The 21281-nt window shown below is 57.9% G+C and overlaps 1 protein-coding gene across 10 annotated transcripts in view; it reads left to right on the top strand.

Moving 5' to 3' along the window:
- Positions 1-21281, top strand: part of CXXC5 (CXXC finger protein 5) — a 44849-nt gene that overhangs the window by 15589 nt on the left and 7979 nt on the right. The window contains exon 1 of one of the 10 annotated variants that reach the window (XM_064458773.1): positions 10424-10446. The exons of the other annotated variants lie outside the window; for them this stretch is intronic. The gene's annotated coding sequence lies outside the window, so the exon portion shown is untranslated. Of the gene's footprint in view, positions 1-10423; positions 10447-21281 lie in introns of those variants that run through there. 10 annotated transcript variants of the gene reach the window in all.

Below are 21281 nucleotides of genomic sequence, written 5' to 3'. Positions count from 1 at the left end.
TAACCAGCACTGGGCTGCGGGGTGGTGGCTTCAGCAGCTTGTCCCAAAGGCCAATGGCTCAACCGATAGGGCTGGGAAACACCCCTGACAGTGGGGAATAAGTCCCCATCCTGGCCTGCAACTCCCCCCCATTAGAGGTGAGACGTGCTCTTGTCCCACCCAAAATCCCTGGGCCTCATCCTGTGAACCATACCATCATGCGGCCTCCTCCAAGGATAACTGGGGACCTGGTGCCAAATATTCAGGCAACAAAGCTCCTTGCTTTTGGCTGGGCCCCCCTCCCTCAGTGGCTGTGGGGCCTGGGGGGCTCCCGGCAGAGCCCTGGCAATCTCAGCTTCCCTGGTGGCAATGCTCCCCTGGGAAGTGCCAGGAAGGGGTGACAAGGGGGTCCCCTCCAGGACATGGAGGATTCCTACTGCTCTGGGGCATCTCCCTTCCTGCAGCCAAGAGAGGCCGTTGGGAGGGGACTGACTTCCCTGCCGTGGTATTCCCATGTCCCTTTGGCGATGGAGCGGGGAGATACTGTGACCAGAGATAGAGGAAATTGGGGAGACCCCCTCTGGGCTGTCTGGCCTTTCTGAATGACCATGTGACCAGTATGTGTACTGGGAGGAAACTGGAGTGGCCATCTCTGGGGAGAATGGGTAGTGGTGATCCTGGTGCAGCCATGACCTTGTCCCTTCTCCCCCCTGTCTGCCCAAGGCGGGGCTGGCCCTGGGGGAATTCCTCTCCTGGCAGCCTGGACCTCTGCCCTGGATCCATGGGTGCCACAGGGAGTGAAGCAGAGCTGGCTGTGCATTGGGCACCTCCTGGCAGGGTTGGCCCTCTCCATTGGGACTGAGATTTTTTGTGGGGCTGAGCACTGGCTGAGTGGTCAAACAGTGTTTTGGGGGGCTGAGCACCAGCTTGGGGGACAAGCATAATTTTGTGGGGCTAAGCACCAGCGTGGGGGTTGAGTACTGGCTTTGGGGACAGCTGTCATTTTAGGGGGCTATGAACCAGCTTGGGGGTTGAGGACCATTTTGAGGGACTGAAGACTGGCTTGGGGATCAAGCAGCGTTTTGGGGTTTTGAGCACCATTTTGATGGGCTGAGCACCGGCTTGGTGGTCAAGCACCATTTTGGAGGCCTGAGGACCAGCATGGGGGTTGAACACCATTTTAGGGGGCTGAGTACCAGCTTGGAGATCAAGCACTGTTTTGGGGGCCTGAGCATTGGCTCAGGGCTTGAGCCAGTTTGGGGCTGAGCAGCCACTCAGTGGTTGAGTGCTGGTTCAGAGAGCTGAGACCGGCTCAAGGGATGAGTGCGGGTTTGGGGGTTGAGCACTATCTTGGGGGGCTAAGCACCATCTCAGGGGTCAAGCACTGGTCCAGGGGGCTGAGCACCCACTCAGTGCCATCTTGGGGGGGACAAGCACTGGTCCAGGGGGCTGAGCACACATTCAGCACCAGCTTGGGGGGGGCTAAGCACTGGCTTGGGGGTTGAGTGCCATTTGGGGAAGCTGAGCACCAGTTTGTGCATCAAGCACTAGTATGGGGGGCTGAACATCATTTTAGGGGGCTGAGCACTGGTTTGGGGTTGAGCAACAGTTTGGGGGGAGCGAAGCGCTGGTTCTGGGGTCAAGCCCCAGTTTGAGGGGCTGAGCACCAGCTCTGGGGTCAAACACTGGCTCAAGGGGTTGAGCACCGGCCTTGCAGCTGGGTAGGCAGATACTACACTGGGGTGATGTGGGCAGGTCTGACCACTGCTCGCTTAGGTGTGTCACAGCCTGCAGGATTGGATCCAGCAGTGGTGAAGACCAACAGGCAGACGGGGACTGGATTCTTCGTGAGAATGCTGGGGTGGAGGCATCCTGCTGAGGATGTCTTCCTGCCTCACACCCCCTGCTGCAAGGCTGGGGGCTGGCAGTGCTGGGGCTGGGATTGTTCCTGCTCCCTTTTTGCTCCCTGTCCTTCTCCATGCACGCTTGTACCGTGGTAGCTACGGGATGGGGAGTAGCATGAAAACCTGCATCCGGGTCCCTTTGCTGGCACCAAGTGGGTGGGCGCATCCCAGCCCTTCCTTGCTTACCTCAGTTTCCCTCCTCCAGCAGAGGTCTTTCAGAGGCCTCCCCGCTGCTTCCTGCCATGGGGGTTCAGTTCTCTGGCTGCTCTCCTGCCAGGCTGCCATGGGACATCCCAGCCCAGATGGACAGGGCAGGCAGGGATGGGAAGGAATGCCAAATCTTCACACCCTGCAGCAGGTTGGCTGATACCCTGTGTGATGATGAGGTACCAAGAGCATCCCTCTGAGTATTCCCCTGGGAGATCTGGTGTGGTGGGGTGTGCTGGCAAGCCTGAGCCCAAGCCTGAGCCATGCTGGAGCCCAAGCTTGCACCTGCTCTCCCGATGCTGCCATCAGCAGCCAGGAATTGAATCCACCAGGACCTTCTCCTGGAGCAGAGGTGCCCCTCAAGCTAGTACCCATGCCTGCCCCATGGTGCTGGTGTGCGAGGGGGTGCGTGCGTAGGTGCAGGGAGCACTGTCCCCTTCCTGCTGAGCTGCTGCTGCCAGGGGAGGACCATGTCGTCCCATTCTCTGGGGTTCAGCAGGTCTGGGGTGGTTAGGAGGAGCTCAAGGTGTCTCCTGGCTCTGGGGCAAGGAAGGGCACAAACCCACTTTTTTTCCTTTGCTGGTCACCTTGAAACCTGCCAGTCCCAGCTGTCTTGCAGACTCATCTGTCACCCTGCCTGTGCCTGGGATGACAGCAGCTGCACCTTCCTCTCTGCCCTGGGGGAGGCCAGGGGACGAGGGCAGAGATTTTTTGTGGTTCCAGGGCTGTGCTATGTCCCAGGGCTTGTCCCTCATGCTGTCCCTGCTGCAGTGCCTGCTCTGGTAGCACCGTCGGGCTCCTTGCATTGTTTCCTTTCTTTCCATGGGGTGCAGGCATCCTCCTCCTTGGGGATGCTCTGTCTCCTCCCGAGGGGTGGGGGACAGATCCAGACCAGGAGGAGGATGCCTGCAGCTCCATGCCCAGTGTCTGCATCAACAGCACTCCCCACCATGGGACCAGGGTCTCTCTGTGTCCCCCAGCAGGATTCATGCCAGTGCCATGTCCCCATGGGCTTTCTGCGACATGATGGCACTGGGAGCTAGGCAGGGTGTGATGATGGTAGAAGGTCCCCTCACAGGAGAGGGAGGAGTGATGCTGCTGGGGATGCCGGTCTCAGTGAGTCCCATCCTGGAGGGCAAAATCCTGCTCTTCCCCTCCCCTGGCTGCCTTTGCCCTGGGACACTGCTGCCAGCTGCATCCCAGCTGACCCCAAAAGCTCTCCCGGCAGGTGACCATGGGGTGAGGCACCAGGGGTGTCCCTGCGCCCATCCCACAATTTCTCAGGGGCCCCATCCTGGAGCTGGAGTCAGTGCCCCAGAGTGGGGAGCAGCTTCTGGGTCCCTCAGGAGTGGGTGCCCTCCACATGGCCCTGCTGCCCCTGAGCACCAGGCATCATTCATTTATTGGGTGAAAATAAAAGCAATTAAGGAGAAACTTGGAAGTATGGGGTTGGAGAAGGGCCCAGGGCTGCCTGCAGAGTTTGAAGGAGTGGGTGGGTGCCAGGGGGGCAGAGGCTGTTGCCAGAGTGCAGGCAGACACTGCACAACGCAGCTGGCTTTTTTTGCTGGGTGCAGCAAAACCTCTTTTCTCCCTGTCTCCCACCATGCGCACTCGTACTGGGGTGGCCATAGGATGGGGAGTAGCACAAAAACATGAATCTGGGTCCCTTAGCGTGGGCGCATTCCAGCCCTTCCCTGCCTCAGTTTCTCTCCAGCAGCGGAGCTGTTGCAGAGGTCTCCCTGCTACCTCCTGCCTCCAGGGGTTTGGTTGCCCGGCTGTCTCCCACCAGGCAGCTGTGCGGCATCCCTGCCCAGGCAGGCAGGGCAGGCAGGGATGGGAAGGAAAACAGTGCCCTGCAGCAGGACAGCCGGTACCCTGGGCAATGCCGGGATGCCGAGAGCTTTCCTGTGAGCTTGGCTGTATGTGTGTGTGGAGGGCTGGGTGCTCGAAAAGATACAAACCCCCTGTGCCCTCAGGGCTGAGACTGCCCCAAACTCATCTCACTGGTGAAAATAGCTGCAGGGTGGGTGAGGGGTGTGCTTGGCCACATCCTTGCCCAGCTGTCCTTCAGCTGTATCCTGGCTATGGGGGCTGCCTTGCTCTGGGGGGACCCTCCAGTGGGGGCCCCCAGCTGTGTTTTGTGCTGGGGGGAGGCTGCAACGCATAGGAAATCATGTGGCTTGGGGACCTGGGGCTTTACGGGAAGCAAGGGTCGAGGCGAGGGGTCGAGGGGACTGCGCTGGGCATCTCCCATCCCGTCTGGGGGCAGCTCGGCTGGTGTTATGCTCAGGGTTGGGCCCCCAAACCAGCTGCCCCTTGGTGGCTTCCTGGCAGGCACGGGGCGAAGGGCGGCGAGGGAGGGGATGACAATGAACCGCTATCCCTCCCTGGAGCAGATGGTCCCTTGGCAGCAAGCTGCCCCTTCTGCATCGATTACCCAGGCTGGCCGTTTAACGATTGCTTTCTGGGGTTAATTAAACTCTCCTCACTGAGGGCTGCTGTGTGGCAGGGCCCAACCTGCCTGCAGCCCCAGTTCCCCCAGAAAAGGGAGGACGAGCCTGTGGCTGGAGCTGGTGTTTGCTTCTAAGCCAAACCTCACCCTTAATGTCTGTCCTGGAGTACAGCGGTGGTGCCGGGAGAATCGCCACTGCCGGCTGCTCTTCTCTCTAGAGCATGCAGAGCAAGGTCAGCTGCAGAGCCTGGCTGTATCCTGCTCCCCAGGCAGCCTGGGGTGCTGAAGGAGAGGCTGGCTGGTGTCTCCCCACTGAACACTGCTTTTTTGGAAGCGGTCCCTGGTACCCTGCTCCCATAGGCTTTGGGCTGTGATCGACTGCGTCTCTATTTGTAATGATTTTGGAGAAAGGCGTCAAATATTTGGCAGCTGGATGGTGACGGCAGAGCAGCGTGGTTTGCAGAGCAGGTCGCTAGCCCTGCAATTGTTGGGAGTTGCTGCTTCTTGCATATCTAAATGTGCCCTTTCAGCGGGTGCTCTCGGTCGAAACTGCCATCTTTTGCCTCATTGTCAACCTCGGTGAGGTTACGCATCATTTGCTGACTCACAGCCTCCTGCTCTAATTACTCGGCTCCACTCTCTACCCGGAGCCGCCCAGCCAGTCCCGGCACATCGCTTCCCACGGCCGGGCTGCATTGCTTGCTGGGGGGGCTGGAGCTGGAGCACCTTGTGCAAACCCCGTGCCTGCACCTGCCCCTGCCCGCAGGCATTGCAGCCGAAAGCTGCTCTCATGGTCATCTGCTCCTGCATCCCACCACTTGCACCCCCCTGGGATGGTTTTGGGGTGCAGCCGAGGGGCTGGTGGGTACAGTCAGGGTGAGCACATGGAATTGCCTGACCCATTGTCCAGGCACGATGCCAGGGGGTTTCAGGGTTGGCTGCCTCACCAGGCATCCCCCTGGGCATCGACCTGCCGAGGGATGCTCGCTCCCATGCGCACCATCCAGGCTTCCTGCGAACATCCTGGGCGTGCAGCCCCCCCGGGTCGGCGGGAGCCCAGTCTCCCCCCTTGGTGCCAGTTCTGGCTGGGACAAGCTGCGCACTAAACCCGTTAGCTGAGCCTCTTTGATCCCCATCTGATATGATTGTCCGGCCGGTAAGCTCTCAGCCAGGCCCAGTGTGATTTCCAGCGTTGCAGCGATTCGAACAGATGCCGCAATTACCTCTGGGGTCAGGCTGGTCCCACTCTTGGTCCTGCTCCTCTGTGCTGGTTGGAGCTCATGTCCACCCAGAAACAAAGATGCGAAGGAAAGCACTGGCTCTGCCCTTTATTATGATTATTTATTATTATTATTTTTTATTATTGTTGTTATTGTTGTTTCTATTTTTATTTTAAAATATCCCCCCATCCCGGGCTTGCTGTCACGGTGTCGTGCTAGTGGGAAGAGTCTGCTCTCTGCTCTAGCATCTTGTTTCTCAGGGGCTTGCACCTTCCAAGGAGAGGGGACCCAAATCTACCCATCCCAGCAAGCCAGATGGGTACAGGGGCTCAAGCTGGCTTTAATTAATTTAATTTTTATCTTCCTCTGTGTTCGGGTGTAATATTGGGGCAGAAACAACATCCCTGAAAATCCATCTTGCTAATGGAGGTGAAACCAAGCCGGGTAATCCGGTGGTAACGACAGTGCTCCAAGCTGGGTAATGCAGTCGTGCTTGCCTTGGAAGAGGAGATATTTTATTTATTTATATATCAAGAAAAAACCCCATATATGTGTTTGCACAGGCTTCTGTCTGTCACAGAATGGTACAACCACGCATCTTATCTCGTAAAGCCATATTTTGGCCCTTTTTTTTCCCCCAAGAAAGTGAATTTTAAGCACCGGGAGACAGTGATGGTTTCTTTGGAGCTGTTACGATCTGCCATGTACAATAAATCCGTCTTAGTTTGTGGATTATTGGCCCAATAGACCGTAACAGCTCTGTCAGCCCCTCCTAGCGTGCTGTGTCCGGCGAGCTCAGCCTTCTGTGGGTTTTCCTTTATTTTTTTTTTTTTTTTAGCAGAAATTTCCTATGGATTTTTCCATGCCATGTGCATGTAGAGCAGCTGATATGGAAATCACAGGAGCTCAGATGCATGCCTAGGTTTTGGGGCTTTTTTTGCTTTTCTTTTAATATATTTCCCCTCTGAAAATACCCGAAGGCACAAACCTACATGCTGGAGTCCAAGCCCTGAAAGTATGATCTAGCAGGAAGGTAGAGCTGTCCCTGCTGGAGTGCGGCAGGCTGGCGAGGGGCTGCCTTGGCAGTGGGAGGGATGGGGTTTTGCTGCTTCCCAGCAGGATTTTCCATGGATGGCCCCACTCCTGCTGGCCATTGTCCTGGTCCCCTGTGCTTGATCCAAGCCTGGAAAAACAGGATTTCCCCAGAATGGCACGGGATGGTGTGCTGGCCCCTCCATCCTCACCAGGCAGGGTGCTGGGTGGCACATGCTCTTGTTACCTCAAGCCTGAATTTGAGGGGGTCTGAGCCCCTGGAGAGGGGGTAACCAGCAGCTGGTCCTGCCCCAATGTCAGGCATCCTGTGGTCCTGCTGTGTAGGCTCTGCATGGCCCTGGGTGATGCAGTGGGGTGAGATGGGGAGTGAAATGTGTGGTGTTGGCATGGGGGCATAGGCATGGGGTGAGCATGGGGGGCTGGTGTGGGTTGCCAGTGTGGGGTGCAGGTGTGGGGCACAAGGTACAGGTGCAGGCATGGGGTGCAGGTACAAGGCACAGACATGGACCACAGGCATGGGGTGCTGGTGCAGGGTGCAGGCATGGGGCACAGCATGGGGTGAAGTATAGGGTGCAAGGTGCAGGTGCAGGCATGAAGCACAGACATTGGGTGAAGTATAGGCTGCGAGGTGCAGGCATAGGGCGCAGGTGTGGGGTGCTCATGCAGGGTGTGGATACCGGCATGGGGGTGTGGGTGCAGTGCAGGCTGGAGCAGGCATGCTCTGCCACTGGACTGCCTGCGTCCCGCTCTTTACCTGGGCTGTTGTCTTCCCCAGTACTTGTGGGTGCTGCTTTCCCCCGAGGGTGCCAGGGGCTGGTGGCATGGGGTGGGGGAATTAGGTCTGCTGTAGGGCCGGGGAAGCTGGGGAACACTCACATCTGCCTTCGTCCTTGAGGCCAAGCAGGGGGGAGGACTCCAGGGTGCCTGCCTGGAGGAGGGTGTATGGGATTTGGGACAGGGCAGGAGTGGGCTGAGCGCTCAACACTGGGATGGGACTGGTGGGTGGCTCCTGCCATGCCAGGGACAGCCAGCATTTGTGGTGCCCTGCGGGGCTGCCGGCTGGCGGTGCCTTTAAGTTCCCCCAGCCCCTGTGCTTGGGAGCCACTCTGGTCCCAGCAGCTCTGTAAGCCCATTAAGTGCTATGGGACCCATACGCCTTGGGGGGCTGTAGGAGGGACTTGCACTAGTTCAGCTTAAACCCCTTGAGCCACAGTGGGGCCGCCCACTGCAGGGACACAAGGACATCTGCAGCCATTCTCTGGAGATGCCCGTCCTGAATCCCCCGTGGGTGCTGGCTGCTTCCCTGGGCCATGAGGGATGGTGAGGGCTGCAACCCTGGGAGCACCCTGGTGCAGGGCTTTGGCTTTGATGCATCATTAAAATGCATCATTGGGGTAAAGAAATACCTTTTAATCTGCAAAATCCTTAAAGAGGATGTTCTCCCTCCCAGTACTGAGGTTCAGCTTCCCATCATGTATGAGAAAGGTGTGGGGAGGCCACATGGGCCCATCCAGGCTACAGGAGGATGGAGAAGCTAACCTGGTCAAGAAGTGCTGGGAATTTTTTTCCTATTCTTAACCTGGATGTGCCCCATGTCAAATGTGTCAAAAGCTACCAGAGGAGGAAAAGAACCCAAGGATGGGTCTTTTTGAAGCCCTTGGAATGATAATGTGCCTTCCTCCATTTCATAAGCACAGCGTTCCTCCCACCCTCCCCTCAGTCATGCCTTGGATTTGCTGACCACCTGCCAGAGGACCAAGGAAGGTGTCGTGGACATCCCTTAAAATACCAGTGGCTCATCCTAGCTAGGACAAGTTTCTTTCTGCCTGATCCACCACGTGCAAGACTGATCCTGTTCACTGGTGGATGGAGGCTGCTGGGGCTCCCTGCCCAGGTTGCACCCACAGCCTCTGATTGTGCCCCAGGCTCCCCTGGGCTCTGCCATCATGGAGCAAGTCACCAGGGGCAAGGTGTGTGAGTCTGTGTTGTGCTGGTGCCAGTGTGGGGAAGAGGGAGGAGGAGGAGATGGAGCAGGCTGGAGAAAGCAGCAGATGGAGGAGGATGTCCATCGTGGAAGCTGAGAGCGGGCAGTGGGGATGTCAACACTTTGGGTTGGTGCCCAGTGCTCTAGAGGCCCTGTTCCTCCCATCTTGGGGGCTTGCCAGTGCTGTGGCAGGAGGACCAGTCCGGAGATAGGGATGTGGGTGTTGGGTTTCAGGAGAGCATGGGGTCAAACCCTTCTGCACAGGCGAAGGAAGACTATTCTCTTGCCGAAGGTCACCAATTGAGCATCAGGTCTCCGGGAAGAGGCTGGGGGCTCTGAACCCACCCTGGGCTGGCTGGGGAAGGGGTGGACCACCATGAGGGAGGTGCTGGATGTGACAACCATGTGACATCCTGCCATTCCATCTTGCCACCTTGTTCCTCAGCTTTTGGGGAGGTGAGAAGAGGCAGAAGCATTGAGATTTAACTCTAGTTGTATCTTGTCAGAGCTTGGGATCAAGATGACCAGTGAGTCCAGATAGATGCTTACACCCTGTAATTAAGTCTCCTCAAAGCACATCTCCAGTGTGATAAGCTCACCATATCAAGCTCTTTCCTGCTCCTACCATGTAATGTTCCCTTCATGCTCAAGGCTCGGTCTTGCAGCTCTTCCCCATCTTCTTCCATGTTGTGACATCTTGTGAGATGGATTATTTCACAGCCGCTCTCCTTGAGGCCACATGCAGGATGAAACCCTCTGTTTCTTACTGTGTGTCCTGCAGCTCTTTCATCTGAGGGCCCCCTGTCCAGACTGATGTCATGGCTGGTGGTGGCGGCGGCCCCTTCCTCTTTCCCAGGGCCCCAGCTCTGCTTTCTGATTGTCTTGTGGCTCATTCTTTGAGCTCTTCAGCTTCACCCATCTCACTTATGCTTTTTTGATAAGGCATGATGCTGGTGATTAAATTAGAATCACAGAATAGTTGGTTTGGAAGGGACCTTCAAAGCTCATCCAGTCCAACCCCCATGCTATGGGCAAGGACATCCTCCACTAGATCAGGTTGCTCAAAGCCCTGCCCAACCTGACCTTGAACACTTCCAAGGATGGGCACCCCCAACTTCTCTGGGCAACCTGTCCCAGTGTCTCACCTGTCTCACCACCCTCACTGTAAAACATTTATTCCTTATGTGCAACCTAACCCTGCCCTCCTTAAGTTTAAAACTGTTGCCACTTGTCCTGTCATGACAGGCCATGGTAAAAAGTCTGTCCCCATCTTTCTTAAAAGCCCACTTCATATATGGAAAGGTCTTGTGGCTGTGTGTGAGACATCCAGTGAAAATCTAAGTGTTTTGTAGTGGTCCAATTGCTTTCTGCAGCCAAACTGGTAGCCAATCAGAGACAGAAGCTGGGCCTTGTTGGTACAACCCCTCCCCACTGTGCCACCACATCCCTGAGGCACGACTTCTTGTCCCAACAGTTTGCTGGAAACTGTCTTCCTAATGACTCTTGCCATTAGCTTGCCCAGGACTGCTGTTCTTCCATCCTTCCACAGGGAAGGAAGACACCTTTCCTCTTGGGCTGATTCTTGAAGAAGCGTCAAGAACCAAGACAGCTGTTAGACATCTCCTCCGAAGGAGGGCTTGGTGTGCGGTAGGTGCATCACCTGTGCCCCTCTGGCCTCGGACACATTTGCCTATCCAAAAGCATGGTGTGCATTTGGTGCAAATCTTTCTGGCCGTTGTCCTGGTTGAAGGTAGAACTTGCTTATGATGTCACAGTTGGTCACCATTGAAGCCCCAACAGCCAGGACGGGGCTGTTCTTGCTTGCTCACCTTGGGGTGCCCCAGCACCAGGCCTTACTGATCCCCAGGACGTGGTGCAAACCCTCCCTGTGGCTCTGCTCTCCTGGAGAACCCTGCCCAGGATGCTGGTTGCTCCCTGAGCTCCATCAGGTACGAAAGGGAAGAGCATCATCTTCTTCTTTATGCTGGGGTGTTCCAGCTCAGAGCTGCATTGAGCAGCAATGCACCAACATTGTTTCCTTGACTGCCTTTGCCCTTGACTGTGCAGATCACTAGGGAGATCTGGGTCTAGTGCTACGACCACATGTCATGGAGAAGCCAAAGGGGAGGAGAAGGTTGGTGAGGGTCGCAGGAGACCTGAGAGCTGGTGGAACCAGTGTCTGCGGTGTTCCCCAGGGTGAACTGAAATGACAGAGCACCTGCAGAGCATCACAGGTCCTGGAGGTGTCGGTAGCAAGTGTCCCCATTCTCTGGTACTCACTGGCCTTGTGGTGCCAGCTTTCCCTCTGCCCAGGTTTCCAGCACTGTCCTCTTGCTCAACATCATCCAGTCTGGCATGCTAAGCCTGGCAGGTCATGCTCAGCTCACCTGTGCTGCCTTGAGTTGACCTGGGCTCTCCAGTTCCATCCCCACCACCTCTGGCAAGATCTGGGGAGTGATAAACTCCTGGGGCACGTAGCAGCAAGCTTAGGCGAGCACTTGCATCTGAGCTAGAGCATACCGGGGTTTCTCTGTAGTATTCTGGATTTAAAAGGAAAAAAAGTGATTGCTCTTTCCCAGTTCCTGCATTTCCTGAGAGCAGTCTAACTCCTAGCTTATCTTCAGACAGCCTCAGGGGTATTCCCTTAGAGTTTGGGAGTTTAATCAGGCATTGCTGGGGCATGTGAACTCTGTGTGGAGTTGCCGTTCCCATGGAGGGGAGCGCCTTTTGCAGATATTTGGGTTGGCGTGCCTGGGCTGGGGGCTGGGCTGGCTGGGAATGCGCGGCTCCTTTTCCTGGGGATGCGACTGGAAATGGCCGGGGGCTGATGACCTGCCTGGCTGGGGATGGCTTGCAGGCAGGATGCTGGCAGCAGCCACGGGTAGGTTGGCTTCCCGAGGACACCCCCCAGAGTGGGGCTGGCTGTGCTTGGGTGTGCTGGTTTGGCAGCAGCAGGAGGAGCTTTTGTCCCCTCCAGCCCTGCCTCTGCCACCTGCCTCATTTTTCTTCCAAACCCATGGATTTTCCTTGTACCACCCTGGGCAGGGTCTGCTGGTCCCCACCAGCCATCCTGACCTGGTGCCGTCCTCCTGGCCCTGGTGTGGCTCTGGCCACTTCAGCCCTGACCCGGCTCTGCTACTAGTTTTATTTTGGGTGATTTTGAATTCGGCAGAGAATTGGGACCCGGGTGGAAATGCCTGGTGCTGGGCTCTGCTTTGCTGGTGAGATCGAGGGCTTTTGTTGCTGGCTTTTTAGCAGGCAGTATTTCTTTTTTTGGGGGCTGGATATATTCCTGGCAAGTAAAATGACGGATGCTCTGTTTCGTTTCCAGTGGCAGCCTTTCAGATTCCTTGCTCCAGGGCAGGAGCCGAGCGAACTCCGATTCCGGAGCAGCTCTGGTACCTTGGCAGCTTAAAGGCCATGGGGTTTACTTGAATGACAAGTGGTGCTGAGCGTGGGGAAAGCTTGGGAGAGGCGGTTTTGTGTGGCATGCCCTCCATATCTTGCTGGAGTGAAAGCCCGCCGAGAGGGGAGGCAGCTTTTTATTGTCTTTGCGCTTTGCAAGCAGACTGGGTGGCGGTGGAAAGGTGATGCACAGAAGGATGGCGAGCCCTGCCCTGCCGGCAAGCAGGGATGCTCCCTGAGTTCCTGCTGGGTAGATGGGGAGAAGCGCAAAGTCTTGGGCCATGGCTGTGCATCTTCTCCCTAGGAGCTCTTGGGTGCCTCTTAACCCAGCTCTGCCCACACCTTCTACTGTACCCGCCTTGGAGGGATGGGTGTGGATCCTGGTGGCTGGCTGAGCCCTGGGAGCAGCATCCTGTGGTGTCAGTGAGTCCAAACCATCGGGGAGGATGGGACCTGCCAGTGGGGCCTGCCTGCCCCTTGGGATGCTGTGGTGCTGGGGATGAAACGGGAGGAATGGGGGTCCACAGCCTGGGGGGGTCAGGGCAGGTTGGGGACCTGCCTTCATGAGGCTCTCTAGCCTTTTTGGCTTATCAGGATGGACCCGAGGCATGTGCAGGTCTGCAGGCAGGGCTTGGGATGGTACTGGCAGCAGGCAGGGCTTGCCTGTCCCTGCCAAAGCTCTCCTACCCTTTCTTTTGCTGGTGGAGACAACTCCCAACTGCTGCCTGCGCAAGAGGGTGCTGGAAGCTGGGCAATGAGACCTGCCCCCAAAAAACTCAACCCTCTCTGGTCCACTGTGTTTACTGGGTTACTGGGAGCAATTCCCCTGGGCACCAGGGGAGGCTGTGATGCCTGGGCTGGTCGGCCACACCATGACCTCACTGTCAGCCTGTCCAGTTGCATCTTTGTGGCAAGCTTTGGCTGTGCTCAATGAGTCTGTGGGGCTGCAAGGAGACTGACCCGGGATCTCTGAGGTCTGCAGGGTGCCCCACTGCCCCCTCCCAAAGCCGAGCTGGTCTGCTTCCCCCCATCCCTGGCCAGGCAGCCTTCCTCCCCTTCCTCTTCTTCCTCCTATTTCCCTCCTGCCAGTGAGGCCAAGCAAAACGTGGTGCTGACCAAAAATAACAACTGATGGCAGATCCAGACAATGGATAAACCCCTGGTGAGGGCGAGGGCGACCCGAATCCTCCCAGAGGAAGATGGGATTATTTGCCGTCCTCTTGGACATCTGTCAATAGCTGCTGTTTGCGGACCCCGGCAGCTTTCCGACAGTGCTGCTGCCTTCGCAGCCATAAAAGCAATTCCTCAAAGTGGTTGCCTTTGAGAGCAGGTGCTCACGGGGGGCTTGGGGCTGGAGGGGATGGTACACCTTAATTCCACTGGCACAGAAGCAGTGGGGTCCCAGCCTTCCGGGCTGTTTTTGGTGTGAGCGGTGGAGATGCCTCTTGGATGCCAATGTCTTCTTCACCCTCAGTGGGGTGGCCGGCTAGGCAGTGTGCTCACCTCACCCTTGCTTGAATGGCTCCTGCCTCACTTCCGTGTGTTCACTTTGTCCATGGGGCGCAGGCACCAAGGTGCTAGCCTTGCCCTGCCACCTTTGAGGTGGGAGTCTCATCACTAAGGACCATGAGGTCCTCACCACCTGACAACACAGCTCACAAACTGAGCTGGCCCTCGTGCTCTCAAGTACATGCCCTCATGGCTGGCGCACTTCTTGCTCACTGGTGGTGACAGTGACACAGGTGCTGGCACAGGTGTGCCAGCCCTTCTCACCACCTGCTCTCTTGGGATCTGGAGCAGCCCCTCAGTTAGTGCTCTGCCACCATGGAACTGCCTGGTGGGTTGTGGAGGGATGAGGTTTTGAGAGAGCTGGTAGCACAAGAGGACCTCTCCAAGCTGGGACTGCTCTTGGAGGTGGCACTGATGGATTTGGGCACCATTGGAAGTGGTATTTGGAGCTGGCACTGATGGATTTGGGCACCACTGGAGGTGGCACTTGGAGGTGGCACTGATGGATTTGGGGTTCCTCGCCATCAAATATTCCCATGTGGCTGTGCCTACAACTTTTTGTCTTATTTTTAATTAACTTCTCAGAGCTCTGTCCCTGCTGATTGGTCTCTCCGTGACCTGGTTATCAGTTAGACCCCAAGTAATTTACACTGTAATCGCCCCATCTGTTAACAGGAGCAACTCACATGTCTTAGCCTGGCCTTGGTGAGCCTGTGAGCGGGTCTCCCCAGGGCAAAGCCTTGCCTGGGACCCCTGCAGCCCTTTGTGGTTGGCTCTCAGGGCTCTTGCCGGGATGCCCATTGAAGCTGGCATCTGCTGCTGGGCAGCGACCGCCCCTCATCCACCTCGCCCCAACACCCTTGGGTCATTCAACCTGTCCTGAACATCGCAGCCCTGAAGTTACCTTGGGGACCTCCCTAGGTGGGGGGGACAGTGGGGATTAGCTGGCCCAAAGATCTGGGGTCCCTCCAGGAGAGTCTGGGGGGCTAGATTTGGAGAGGGCCAGGGCATTCGGCTGGGCTGGGAGTGATGCCTCATCTCCAGGGGGGCAGCGTTAGGCAGGGCGGTGCCAAGCTGGGGGGAGTGGGCGAGCGGCAGAGAGCCGTGCCACGGCGCGTGAATGTCAGATGCTGCTTGGCTGTGAGCTGGGCTTGTGTGAGCACAGATCTGTTCAATCCCATTTGGAGGGGGGGGAGAAGCAGGGGGGGCCTTCCCAAGGCTCAATCTGGTAGGTTTTAGTTACAGTCGTTTTAGGATTTGGGCAGCGAATTGTCACAGCTTTGGCACGGGGGGGCGATGGATGAGTGCCGGGGAGGTGAGGCTGCCAAGCCTCCCTCGTCCCCCCGAATTGGGGAAGGGGGGGTCGTGCAGGTGGGTGCAGCCATAGGGCTGAGCAGCGCGGCCGTCACCCGGCCCTCTGGGCAGCAGCTGGGTGAGTGGAGGAGGGGAGGAGGTGCCTGGCGTTGTCCGCAGGGCACCCGCAGCCTTGCAATGCTCGGGTGGACGCTTCAAATCGTGTTATCTCCATAACCGCCCGGTTCTGGCCGCTCCGAGTGGCAGCGGAGATAAGTGGATTTCCAGGGAGCGCCTGGTCGTCTGACATTTAAGACTCCTTAATCCCTAACCACCACCCCGCAGAGGCAGGATGCAGCCACGTTTCCCAGCCGGGTGGCGTGGAGCGGCCCAGGGTGCAGGTCGGTCCCCGCAGTGGTGGCTCCAGCTGTGCTGGCAACGCAGCTCACCAGGGCAGCAGGGCGTGTGTGGGGCCGGCTGCAGGGTGAGCTTCAAGGATATGCATGGAGGTGGTGGTGTCCTTGGGGACACCCTTGTCCTCTCCGCAGTGGTAACCTCCTTGGAAGTCGTGGGTATGTTGGTGATGGGCTCTGCCTTGGTTGGGTGCATTTGCCCTGGTCAGGCATCCCTGTCTGGCTATGCCATATTGGCACTGTGCACTCGCAGGTTGGGAAGCCCACAGCAGCTATGGAGTTATGTGGGGAAAAAATATGGCTTTGCTGGAAGCTTGGCATAGGGAGCTCACATGGGGAGGTGTCATCCTGCCTGCTCAGCTTGGCATTTGCAGGGTGGTGGCATGGCCTCACCACACTATCCCTGGAGAATGTGCCTGGCAGGGCATGTCTCTGGCCCTTTCTGGTGAAGCTGCTTGTGCATCCAGAGCTGCCCTTGGGAGGCACCACCAGAGCAGAGTAGCTGCCTGCAAGGAGGAGACGGGTGAAAGCCACTCTGTGCAGCATGATGATTCGCCATCTGCTTCCAGGGCTAACTCCAGATGCTGGATTTAATCTTCCATAGCCTTTTTAATTCAGGAGTTGGCTTCTTAATGTCCCTCAGTGCCACCTCGGCAGCAGAGATGAGCAGAGCGTCTGCCACAACTGGCCGTCCGAAGGATGTTCTGGAGCATGGGAGATGAACTATCTCCATTCGAGTTGCCCATCTGGCGACCCGTCATACCGCTGGCTCATTAACCTGCAAACGCCCAGGGTGAGGCTTAGCATTTATGACACTGCCCAAACCTCCCCCAGGCCTGGGCGTCCTCTCTTGATGTTTGGAGAAAATGTAGTCCGTGATGGTAACTCCTATGGTGCATCCAGGAGTTGATCTTCTGGCTGGACCAGTTTTTGGGAGGATGAATGCAAAGAGCAGAGCTTGGGGGCTGTTGGGTTGACAGAGGTGGTGGCTTGTAAACAAGGTAGGTGAAGCAGGTCCTTGTCTTTGCCTCGGGGTGCCGTGCCTGGTTTTCAGGCACTATGTTCTCCCTGAATGGGTGTCCTGCAGGGATATTCAGCCTTGGGAGAGCGCAGCTTGATTCCTCTCTTGGTTCACCTTGTTTCCTCACATGGCTTTGGCAGAAGCAGCAGCCCAGAGGTGATGGTGCCATGAGTCTCTGCCCTGCCAGCAGTCGTGGTGGCTGGCTCTTGCCTGGCTGAGTCCTGAGCAGCTCAAGACTTGATGGGGCTTCCCTGTGTGGTTGGAGAGGTCCAGTAGCCCTTTAGTCTGGCCCCTGCTGCTTGACTTCTGGTCAATGAGGCTGTGATGAGACATCACCACCGGCTTTCAGTTGACCTGTGTCAGCCGGTGAAAGAAGCAGCATGTTTGACTGTGCTGTGAAAATTGGGTACCTGGGTGCTGAGTCAGGTGTTGTGGCACTGGGGTTGAAGCTGTTTTGAACCTTGTTCTGGTGGTGCCTGTTCTCCTGAGCCATTGACCTGGGTTGCAGCTGGACTCTCCGACCCATGATGGTGCTACAGGGCAGTGGTCCTGTTCCATTTGCTGCCTTTTCTCATCCCAGGGTGTGTTTCAGACACCAGGATGCCTCCAGGGTGTCTTGGGACTCCCATGCATCGCTCCCACTACCCATGGCCCTGCAATCCCGGCCATCCCGATGTCCTGTCCACAACTGTTGGCCAGGGAGGTTGAGGATCATGGTGCCCACCTCAGGCCCCTTTCTGGAGCTGTCAGTGGTACCTCCAGCTGCAGCCCCTCTCAACCTACAGCTTTCCTGGGATGCCTTGGAGAGGGTGCCCACCAAGGTGGTGGGTGCCCTCCTTAGGTCTGCTAGTGGCGTGGCTGTATCTGTCCATCCATCTGTCCGTTTGTCCGTCCATTGCCAGGGCTTTGCTAGGGAGGTGGGGGCTGCTGTGGGCGGGCAGCCGCGTGGCGAGGGGGAGGAAGCATGGACAAAAACCCGGCAGAGGGGACAATTACTGCCTTTCTCGAGGCTGAAAAGACGCCGGGGTCCCTTCCGTCCTCGTTCTTCGTCTGCTCCAGGCGGACAAAGCTGCCGCCCCCAGTGCCCACCCAGCGCCCAGGGATTAGAAAAAAAGCCGAACTTTTATTTTCTTCCTTTGTCTCCAGAGCCCGGGAGCAGCTCGGCTTCAGCTTTGCTGCTTTCTTCTCCCTTTACAGCTGTGTCTGTGCATGGCTGACCAACTGGCAGCTTTTCCGGGAGGAGGTCGATTTATTTAAAATTAAAGGAAAGCAGAAGTTCTTTCTCAAAAACGAGACTTTTTACATCGGCAGGAGCTGATGGCTTTCCAGTGATGCAGTGAAATAACACAGGGGGAGCGGGCTGGAAATCACAGCTTGTCATTTTTTTACGAGAAGAGAAGCTTCTCTCCTGCTCCTCTCTGGCGGTAAATGGTGCCTGCAATCAGGGAGACTCTTAGTCCATCAGGTGGTCATGGTTTCTCCAGGTGCTGGACCACCAGAGATCCTTTTGCAAACTTTTTTTGTTTTGAGTTGTTAGGACTGTTGCAGCCTGGTCCCCAAGGTCAGCCTGTGTGCTGGGTTGCAAGGAGCCCTGGGGCAGAGTGAAGAGGGGGTGTGGGGTGGTGCTGGGCTGAGCTCTGGAGGGAAGCCCTCGGGGGAAGAGAGCTCCCTTTCCCTCCTTCCTGGATCATGGGAGAGAGCTGCTGCCTTGTCCCATCTGAGCATTGCTGGCTGGCGGAGGGCAGGTTTTTGGGGAATGGGTCTTGGTGGGAGCGGGGGAGGCAAAGCGGGTGACAGTCAGGTGGTACCTCGCTGGGGTGGTGCAGCTCACCGGTCACTGGAGCCCACAGGGCAACCGGTTTTCAGACCCTCTGGGCTCAGCCTGTACCTGGCAGGGGGGTTGCAGTGGGGGACCAGGGTCCAGCAAAAACTGAGAACCCCCTGGGTGTGGGTTGGGGCCTCCCGACCTTGGTGGTGTGCCCTTGAACCCTGGCGTCCCTCCAGCCTGCTAAGCTGCCCGGTGCAAAGACCCAGGCGAGGGAGCCCATCACGTGCCCCTTAATGCCGCAGCCGGGACTAAGCACCTTCTGACAGGGACCCAGATGACGCTGCCCGGCACCTTCCCCAGGGCATGGGGGACGGAAAAGGGGCAGAAATGGGTCGGGGGGGCCCTTGCAGTCTACTTGGATCAATCATAAAGAAGGGATTAAGATCATTAATTCCTACCCCCGCTGCAATTAGCAGTGTGGCCAGGGAAGGGGCTGGCGAGCAGCAGCTGAGTTGTCTGCTGTGCTGGGTGGTCCCAGTGTCGGGGTGGGGGACACACCTCCTTTGTGCAAATTAGCCAGGCACCCCACAACAACCAGGTCCTAGGGTTCCTGGAGGGGACAGACCTGTCCCACCTGGCATAACAGCAGTGCCCAGTGCCTGCCACTGTGGAGGAGTGCGGCCCTGGGGGACTGGAGGGCAGCGCCAGAGAGCAGCGCTGGGTGGCTGCAGATGGTGGGAGCTGGCGGAGGCAGAGCAGCAGCTGGGACAATGGCAGGATTGTGCAGTGGTGCTGCACAGCACAGCACAGCTCGGCACGGCTCGGCCCAGCACCCTGTGCCAGCAGCTGGACACCTCCTTGCACTGCTGGGGCTGAGAGGAGACACGGTGGTGTTCCTCTTGTCCCCATGGGTGACAGGGGATCTGCATTGGGTGGGCTGGCATGGCCTCGTCCCCCATTGCCACCTGCCGCAGTGGGTGCTCAGGGGTTCCATGCTCCAGGCTCTGCAGCCATCAGTCACAGAGAGGGCTGTGACTGGTGGGGGCTTGGAGCTGCTGGCACCCAATTAACGTGGCAGGGTGGGACCAGCGGGCAGTTGCCTGCTACAGCCATCTGGGGAAGGCTGGCCGATATAGCTGGCTGTGGAGGAAGATGTGAACTGATGGAGATGGCGACCATGGTGTGCCTCCAGCCAGTGTCGTCCCCACTTCAGCACCTAGACCCTGCTGTCCTGTGTCGTGGGGATGGGGGGGACCCCTCATTGTGGCAGCGAGCCCCACGTGGCCATGACTCAAGCTCTTTGCCAGAGCAATGCGAGGCACACTCCTGGTCGTGGCTGGAGACCCCAGTTAACGCTACAGCAGCACCGCGGCTTGGCGGTTACAATGCCACAAGGCGAGCCAGCAGGCTGATAAATCCTGGGCTGATCTGGCCCAGTGCTTGGCTCCCTGCTCAGCAGCTGAGTGAGTCTGCCGCGCTGCGGGGCGGAAGAGGCGCAGGGCCGCAGGAAAGGCAGCCGCAGGCGGGTGTGAGATAACGCCGCCGGGTGGCTTTATCTCACATCCTCCTGTCCGGTGCTTTTCCTGCTGTGCTCCCCACTCTGGCCCCAGCACCCTTTGCTTTTGGCATTAAGGTGTGACCCGTCCTAATGCCTCCAGAGGTGGGTCCCCCACCTCCCCAGCAGCCAGGGATGGGTGACCCAGCTGCATGGCAGCAGTTCACCCACCCTCCCAGCACCCGTTTAGGGTGCACCCCAGCCTCACCATTGCCCAGCATCCCCCTGCCTGGCATGGAGCACAATGCTTGGGGAAGGGCAGTCAGTCCTGCTGCTGCAGCCCTCCCTCCCCACGTGGCCTGGCGAGCTCCAGGCTGGAACCCGAGCCCTATATCGATCCGTGCTGCATCTTAAATCCCGCAGCAGCTGAAGCAAGCGGTTTTTAGCGTGCAAGCGGGGGGGTTTCTCCGCAGGCGAGCCAGCTCTGGCACCGGGGTGAGACGGGATGTCTTCCTCTGCCAGTACCGTGGTGGTTGGTGTGGGGACCTTCCCTCTGTCAGCATTTTAACAGTGATGCCCGCAGCTCAGCTGCTGAGCTGTGTCTGTGGGGAAGGGTCCTGGGCTGTAGTGGGGTTGCTGGGGTTGCATTGTGGCTCAGCTGTGATGAGGGGGACATGAAGGGTGACGGATGCGGAGGAGTGGGAGCAGGGATGCCCCTTGCTCTGGTGCATCACCCCTGGGCAGGAGCAAGGGTCCTGGCAGAGCTTTTCACATGTGGCCACATCCCTGCCTGGACTCCGAGAGGAGGTTGCTGGGATAGCCAGGGTGGAGGGACTGGGTAGGCAAAGGGCCTCCTCCCGGCGCTGCCCTCCCCCAGCTGCTGCTGGGGTGGGGACATGGGTTCCTGCTCCGCTAAGCCCTGCAGCTTTTCTTCTCTAAAGCCTGATTACTCCGGCGGTGCCTGTGCGTGCGTGCGTGCGTGCTCGGGAGGGGAGGAGGAGGAATTTCACAACAAGTGTTTGCAGCCACACGGGGCCCAGCTGCCCCGGAGCTGCGCCAGGGACGGCAGCATTGCCCCTGCTCTGGGGAACAGCACTGAGAGGGGGCTCGCTGTTGCCACTGAGCCCCTACCTCCGCCTGAATGGCTGGGCACCCGCGGTGGGTGTGCAGGCAGGGCATGATTTGGCATGGCAGAAGGTCAGCACTGGGGCTTGGAGGTGGACACTGTGGCTCCTCATGGGGCTTGGAACTGCAGCTCCCTACAGGGTGTGGAAGTGGACACCATGGCTGCCCATGGGCTTTGGAGGTGGATGCTGCAGCTCTCTATAGGGTTTGGAGGTAGATGCTGTGGCTCCCTGTAGGGCTTGGAGGTAGACGCTACAACTCCCCTGTGGCTTCCTTCTCCTGCCCAGCACTGGTGTGCAGTGCTGGCCTGGGGACAAGGGTCCAGGAGGAGGAGGAGGAAGAGGAGGAGGTGGGTGAGGGGCACAGCCTAGGCTGAGCTGGGTGAGCAGCATCATTTGGGGGGTCCATGGGAGCCAGGGTGCAACCTGCAATCTGCTACCTCTGTGGCACCTG

Source organism: Phalacrocorax carbo, chromosome 8 (assembly GCF_963921805.1).
Source record: "Phalacrocorax carbo chromosome 8, bPhaCar2.1, whole genome shotgun sequence".
In the NCBI taxonomy this organism is placed as follows: Eukaryota; Metazoa; Chordata; class Aves; order Suliformes; family Phalacrocoracidae; genus Phalacrocorax; species Phalacrocorax carbo.
Note: the sequence above shows the minus strand (reverse complement) of the source record. Positions and strands in the feature narration are given on the sequence as shown.